Consider the following 7,342-nt stretch of genomic DNA (forward strand, 5'->3'; position numbering starts at 1 on the left):
AAAAAAAAAATGAGCAAAGGACTTAAATAGACATTTCTCCACACTCAGCATCACTAATCATTAGGGAGATGGAAATGACAACAAGATACCATTTCACTCCTGCTACATTGACTAGTATCAAAGAAAACCCAGAAAATAACAAATGTCGGTGAGGATGTGGAGAAACTGGAAACCGTTGTGCACTGTTGGTGGAATGTAAAACAGTGCCACCCATCTAGGAAACAGTATGGCAGTTCCTCGAGAAATTATACCGCTCTAGCAATTCCACTTCTGGGTATATATCCCCCCAAAATTGAAAGCAAGGAAATAAAGAGACACTCGCCCACCCCTGTTGATAGCGGTGGTGTTCACAATAGATAAAAGGTGGGAGCAGCTCGGCCGGTCGTGATGGCTCACACCTGTAATCCCAGCACTTTGGGAGGCTGAGGTGAGCAGATCACGAGGTCAGGAGTTTGAGACCAGTCTGACCAACATGGTGAAACCCCATCTCTACTAAAAATACAAAAAAATGTCCAGGCGCAGTGGCTCATGCCAGTAATCCCAACACTTTGGGGGGGCCAAGACGGGAAGATCACCTGAGGTCAGGAGTTTGAGACCCGCCTGGCCAGCATTGTGAAACCCTGTCTCTACTAATAAGGAAGGAGACCACTACTACTCCTGCTGCTCTCCTCCCCCGCACGTTGCCTAGTTCACAAGACAGGAGGAAGGAGAGAAAGAAACAAAAGAAAGATAAATAGCCAGACAACCTTGGCACCGCCACCCGGCCCTAGGAGTTAAACAAAATAATAACATCAACCCCTGGCCTAAACTACTTGTGTTATCTGTAAATTCCAGACACTGTATGAAAAAAGCATTGTAAAACTTTCTGTTCTGTTAGCTGATGCATGTAGCCCCCAGTCACGTTTCCCATGCTTGCTCGATTTATCACGACCCTTTCACGTGGACCCCTTAGAGTTGTAAGCCTTTAAAAAGGCCAAGTATTTCTTTCTCGGGGAGCTTGGCTCTTAAGATGCGAGTCTGCCGACGCTCCTGGCCGAATAAAAAACCTCTTCCTTCTTTAATCCGGTGTCTGAGGAGTTTTGTCTGTGGCTTGTCGTGCTACATTTCTTGGTTCCCTGACCAGGAAGCGAGGTGATTAAGGGATGGTCGCGAGGCAGCCCCTTAGGCAGCCCCTTAGGCAGTTTATGCCTGCCCTGTAGAGCACCCCTGCGGGGGACTCTGGCCAGCTTGAGCGATGCGGATCCAGAGAGCGCTCCCGGGTAGGCATTTGCCCCGGTGGAATGCCTCCTCAGAGCAGTGCACAGCAGGCCCCTGTGGAGATTCAAGGCAGTGGCTGAACACTGGGAAGGAACTGGCACTTTAAGTCCGGACATCTGAAACTTTGCTAAGACTGGTCTTTGGAACTCGCCCACTCCATTTGAGTGGAAGCGTGGCCTGATCACCCATGGCGTGCCTGTACCGGCACTTTGGTTTTTGTTTTTGACTTGACTTGAATTAATTGCTTGATACTTTGGTTTTTGTTTTTGACTTGACTTGAATTAATTGCTTGATACTTTGGTTTTAATTTTGACTTGAATTACTTGATAAACAGACATGCCTTTATTGGCACTTTCGTTTTGGTTCTGATTTTGACTTGGCTTAAATTGCTTGACGAACAGGTGTGCTTTTAACAACACTTTGGTTTTAGATTTGATTTTAATTTAGTGTAACTTAGATGAGTGAGTGACCTTTTACTCTTTCCTTCTTGTAGTGTAAATGTTGTTTTGTCTCGAGAAAAAAATAGGTCAGACACAAAGTAAGCCCACTCTGCTAGGAACTGTGTTAAAACATTTCAAAAAGAAAAATTTCAAAAAAATAAAATCAAGTCATCAAAACTTACTCTATTAAAATGCATGTTACAGAACCTTAAAAAAGGTTTTGCAGGAGATTATAGAGTCAAGTTAACCCCCTAGAGGTTAAGATCTCTGTGTAAATTAGAATTGCCCTCTGTTGGTGTTGGACGGCCCACCGAAGGAACTATAGACGGGGAACAACTGGCCATGTTTTTAAGGTGGTGACAGAGGTCGGAGGACAGCCAGTGTACCTAGATCAAATTCCTTTATATTGACTCATGGTTAAATATAATATAGACAAAACCAGCAGAAATTTAGCCCTGTTTAACAGCTTATTGCAAAAAAGCCAAAAGTAAAAGTAGAGCAGCTTTGCCAGCAGACACAGAGTTAAAAAGGGAGTCCCAGAAACAGCAGGAGAAGTCAGTTTTGCAGGAGCCGCCAGAGATCATAGAAATTCTTTCTCCACATGTCCCAGCCTACCCCACTTTACCGAGGCCAACAGCCCCCTCAGAAACGGGATTCAGGAGCTAACACACCCCAGGTCTTGATAGGCCAGGGAAGGAAGTCAAGATAGTCAAGTGGCCGTCTCAGATCTGGTCTTGCTGGAGCTCTGCAAATGCCTCTCAGGGAGACGCGAGGACCTGTCTATTACAATGACCAGGCCCACAACCGGGGAGGGCGGGGGCAACAGACTTTCATCTACCAGCCCTTTTCAACTACTGATCTACTAAACTGGAAACGCCCTGAACCCGCCGCCTTGCTCCCAGCAGCCAGAGCCCTGTGGAGCATGACTGTGTAGAAGTGTTGGACTCCAGTTTACTCCAGCAGACCTGACCTCCGGGACCAGCCTTGGGCATCAGTAGACTAGGAGCTATACGTGGACGGGAACAGCTTCATCAACCCACAAGGAGAGAGATGTGCAGAGTATGCAGTGGTAACCCTGGACACTGTCGTTAAGCTGAGCTCATTGCTTTAATTCGGGCCTTAGAACTCAGTGAAGGTAAGACTAAACATTTACACTGACTCTCGGTATAATGCCTATTTAACCCTCCAAGTGTATAAAGAATTATATAAAGAAAAGAGCCTGTTAAACTCTAGAAAAAAGGGAAAAAAACCACCCAGAGAATGCAACTCAGTTTCAGCGTTTGCAGAGGTACTGAGAAGCACTTCTGCAGAGGCTAAGAGTTGGTAGAAAAAAAGCAAGTAATAGAAAAAAAGATTTCAAAAATGCTTCAAGGAGCTGACAAAAGCCTAGGTCAGTTTTATAAGAGACTCTATAAAGCATCCTGGCTTCACACCCCGTTTAACCCTGAGGCTGCTGGAAATCAGTATAGAGTGAATACTTCATTTGTAAAGCAAGCCCAGGGTAACATCAAGCAGAAACTGCAGGCATGAATACCACCTAGTCTACTAAAGTGGCCACCAAGGTGTATGTTAACTGTGACCAAGAAACAAAACTGGAAAAGAACAAAAGAAAAAGAAAGACTAAAAGTAAGTGTAAAAAAAAAATTAGCAATGTAAGAGGACATGGACGTGAATGTAAATATAAGAGAAGTCAAGTTAGGCAAGGATTCAAGAGCCGGACAAGGTTAGAGAAAAATTAATGTGTGAGATGCCAAAAAAAAAGGACACTAGAAGGGTAAATGTTCAAAAGGCAATAAAGGAAATGGCCAAGACAGCAAGACAAAGAGGCCATCGGCCACGGGCTGCCACACCTTGGAGGAACCAAATACTGATCAGTTCAGGCTGACAGGAGCTGAAGAATGTAAAGACTAGGGCAGACCTGGCACCTTCTCATTAGGCTCCCAGGAGCCCATGGTCACATTAGAAGTTAAAAGCAGCAAGATTCTGCCGTATCTGGATTCCAATTTCTCACCGAAGGCTAAGCCACTAAATAGAGTTACAAAGGGTGGGGGGCGGGAGGAGAAGAACTCCTCTCCTAAGAAACTTAGTAAAAAGAGCCATACCTTGTGAAAACTTCCCTATAGACTTTACAGAAGTGCCCCGTGCTGGAGACTATCGGTACGTGCTAGTGCTTGTTTGCTCGTTTACGATAAAATTAGGTTTTTGCCTATGGTCCTCCTCCAAGTCAGGTGCACCCCCACCAAACAAACTAGGTATTTGCCCTGTAAGATTTTGCTCGGTCGGCCACCCCCAAATCATAGGTCAAATTAAAGGTGACCTCCAGAAACTAAAGAAATTAACCTTAAAAAAGTAAATGCAGGTTTTAAAAATAGCCATACCAAGTGTTCATAATTAAATAAATAAAAATGCCTATAAGCCTGGCACCCCTTTAAATCTAGTGACTCTGTTTAAAGTAAAATCTAGTTTTTCTAGGACCCACATAGGATGGGCTCTATACTGTAACCTTGTCCACTCGCACTGCTGTTAAAGTTGCAGGTGTTGTGTCTTGGATCCACCACAGTCAGCTAACACCGGCAGCTCAGGACAAGTGGACCAGCCAGCAGGACACAGATCATCCAACCCGGCTGATCCTGAGATGAGACCAAGCTGCTGCTGAGGACAACAGCCTTGCTCTGGTCACTCTGGAGGCTGACCAGTCTACGCACGGCTGAAGCTCTAGTCCTGCTCTAGTCACACACCGGCAGCTGACCAGTCTGCGCACGGCTGAAGCTTGAGGACTCGTCAAGCAAGTAAATGTAGTTAAAAATCTTAATAGTTTTCCTGCAATACTAACTGTTTCCCTATTGTTCTGCTGCTATATTCAACCTTTTTCCCAGGTAAGGACCTCTTTTGTCCTTGCTGTACGTCGTTTTGTTGTTGTTACCCCCCATAACCATGCTAGAAGAAAACACCTATATGAGGTGTCCCCCCTGTACACATACTACTTAGGAAACCCAGACCCGTCCAGCCCAGCAACAATTCCGAGTCTTACGGTCGTTCTTTAAACATAAACCAGAAGTTACCAGAACCTCTTCCTTTAGCAAAAACAGAAAAAGCCTATTTAGTCAGTTGGCTGTAAACATTGCTGGCAGCCTGGATATTTCTTCATGTTATGTTTATAAAAAGGCTAACGTAAGAGACCAATGGCCTTGAGAAGCAAAAGAGTTAATGCCTCAAGATAACTTTATTTTAACTTTTTCCCCAAACAGATGCCCCAAGTTCAAGCATCTGGCTCTTAAAAACTTCTGTTATTAAAAAATACTGTGTTACTCGCTAAGAAAAAGCTTTTCAGACCCAGTGACAAAACTAACCTGCTTAGAACATGACAAAGATGATACACGTGCCTGTACAGGTTTAACACAGGTTTGATCCTAGGTCTTCATTTAGAAAACACTTTGCAGCTATAAAAATTTAAAACCCTCATTCTAAGTATATTACTGGTAATAGAAAGTGGCTTGCTGCTCCCCTGTGTATTACACTTGTTCCTTCAAATGAGAAAAGGTTTTGTAGCTACCATGGTTCCTCAGAAAACTTCAGCACAAGTGTATTACATAAAACACTATTGCTGTGTCTTGCAAAGAGACTCAGAAAATAAAAATAAAAGTGAGAACTCCCACTAATTAGTAAAAATTCTCAAAGGGGGGAATAAGGAAGGAGACCATTACTACTCCTGCCGCCCTCCGCCCCCCACCTTGCCTAGTTCACAAGACAGGAGGAAAGAGAGAAAGAAACAAAAGATAAATAGCCAGACAACCTTGGCACCACCACCCAGCCCTAGGAATTAAACAAAGTAATAATAATAACATCAAACCCTGACCTAAATTACTTGTGTTATCTGTAAATGCCAGACACTGTATGAAAAAAGCATTGCAAAACTTTCTGTTCTGTTAGCTGATGCATGTAGCCCCCAGTCACGTTTCCCATGCTTGCTAGATTTACCACGGCCCTTTCACGTGGACCCCTTAAAGTTGTAAGCCTTTAAAAAGGCCAAGTATTTCTTTCTCGGGGAGCTCGGCTCCTAAGACGTGAGTCTGCCGACGCTCCCGGCCGAATAAAAAACCTCTTCCTTCTTTAATCCGGTGTCTGAGGAGTTTTGTCTGCGGCTCCTCCTGCTACACTAAAAATATAAAAAAACTAGCTGGGCGTGGTGGTGGGGATCTGTAATCCAAGCTTCTCGGGAGGCTGAGGCGGGAAAAGCATTTGAACCTGATGAACCTGGAAGGTGGAGGTTGCAGTGAGCTCAGATTACGCCATTGCACTCCAGCCTAGGCGACAAAAGTGAGACTCCATCTCAACAGAAAAAAGCAAAACAATTAACCAGGTGTGGGGCCATGTGCCTGTAATCCCAGCTACTCAGGAGGCTGAGGCAGGAAAATTGCGTGAACACAGGCGGCAGAGTTTGCCGTGAGCAGAGATTCGTGCAACTGGGCTCCAGACTGGGTGATGGAGTGAGACTCCGTCTCAAAAAAAAAAAAAAGAATTCTGGCTTGTTGCTTAGTGTGTATGTGTACATATATGAGCGCACACACATAAAATGGTGTGTTAAAATATTTCATATGAGTGCAGGAAAATCATATGTATATATATGTATATTTTTGAGACAGTCTCGCTCTGTGGCCCAGGCTGGAGTGCAGTGGCCCAGTCTCGGCTTACTGCAAGCTCTGCCTCCCGGGTTCATGCCATTCTCCTGCCTCAGCCTCCCGAGTAGCTGGGACCACAGGTGCTCACCACCATGCCCAGCTAATTTTTTGTATTTTTGGTAGAGACAGGGTTTCACCATGTTAGCCAGGATGGTCTCCATCTCCTGACCTTGTGTTCTGTCTGCCTCGGCCTCCCAAAGTGCTGGGATCACAGGTGTGGCCATCGCGCCCGGCCAGGAAAATCATAATTGTTTTGGTAAATTGATCACTTTTCAAAGCATGTGAATTCAGACCATTACAGGAAGGTATTGACACAAATTAAGAGGGTAACGGTTAACTCTGTTTTTGTAAATGTGATTTTTTTAGGCTTGCCACAGAATTCTGAAGGAATACTACTCACTAAATTCATTTTTCCTCTACTTCAAATAGTGCTATTAATATCCATGTGGAAATTAGGGTGTGAAGAGGATAACCGAATCGAGAATGGTAATATTCTGTACTCCCGAATTATTGATATCATCAGTCCTTTAGAGCCATATTCTTAGCCCAAGAAACTCGCAAATTACACTGTGAAATAATGAATAAATGATTAGAAACGATATAGGAGATTCCGAAAACTAGCTTTGGTGGTTTAAAAAATGATACTAGAAATGCTATCCTAAGTTTAAAATACAAAGAAAAAGCGGACCCTGAAAGGAAAACTTGGTGGTTTTTTTTTTGTTTTGTTTTGTTTTTTTGAGACGGAGTCTCGCTCTGTCACCCAGGCTAGTGTGAGTGGTGCGATCTTGGCTCCCTGCAAGCTCTGCCTCCCGGGTTCCCGCCATTCTCTTGCCTCAGCCTCCCGAGTAGCTGGGACTACAGGTGCCTGCCACCGCGCCTGGCTAATTTTTTGTATTTTTAGTAGAGACGGGGTTTCACCATGTTAGCCAGGATGGTCTCCATCTCCTGACCTCGTGATCCGCCCGC

General features: G+C 44.5%; 1 pseudogene; it reads left to right on the forward strand.

Annotated features, from left to right (window-relative positions):
* Positions 1-6,545, forward strand: part of LOC105537307 — an 11,568-nt pseudogene extending 5,023 nt beyond the window's left edge.
* Positions 6,546-7,342: the final 797 nt, after the last annotated feature.

Source organism: Mandrillus leucophaeus, unplaced genomic scaffold (genome assembly GCF_000951045.1).
Source record: "Mandrillus leucophaeus isolate KB7577 unplaced genomic scaffold, Mleu.le_1.0 Scaffold170, whole genome shotgun sequence".
Lineage (NCBI taxonomy): Eukaryota > Metazoa > Chordata > Mammalia > Primates > Cercopithecidae > Mandrillus > Mandrillus leucophaeus.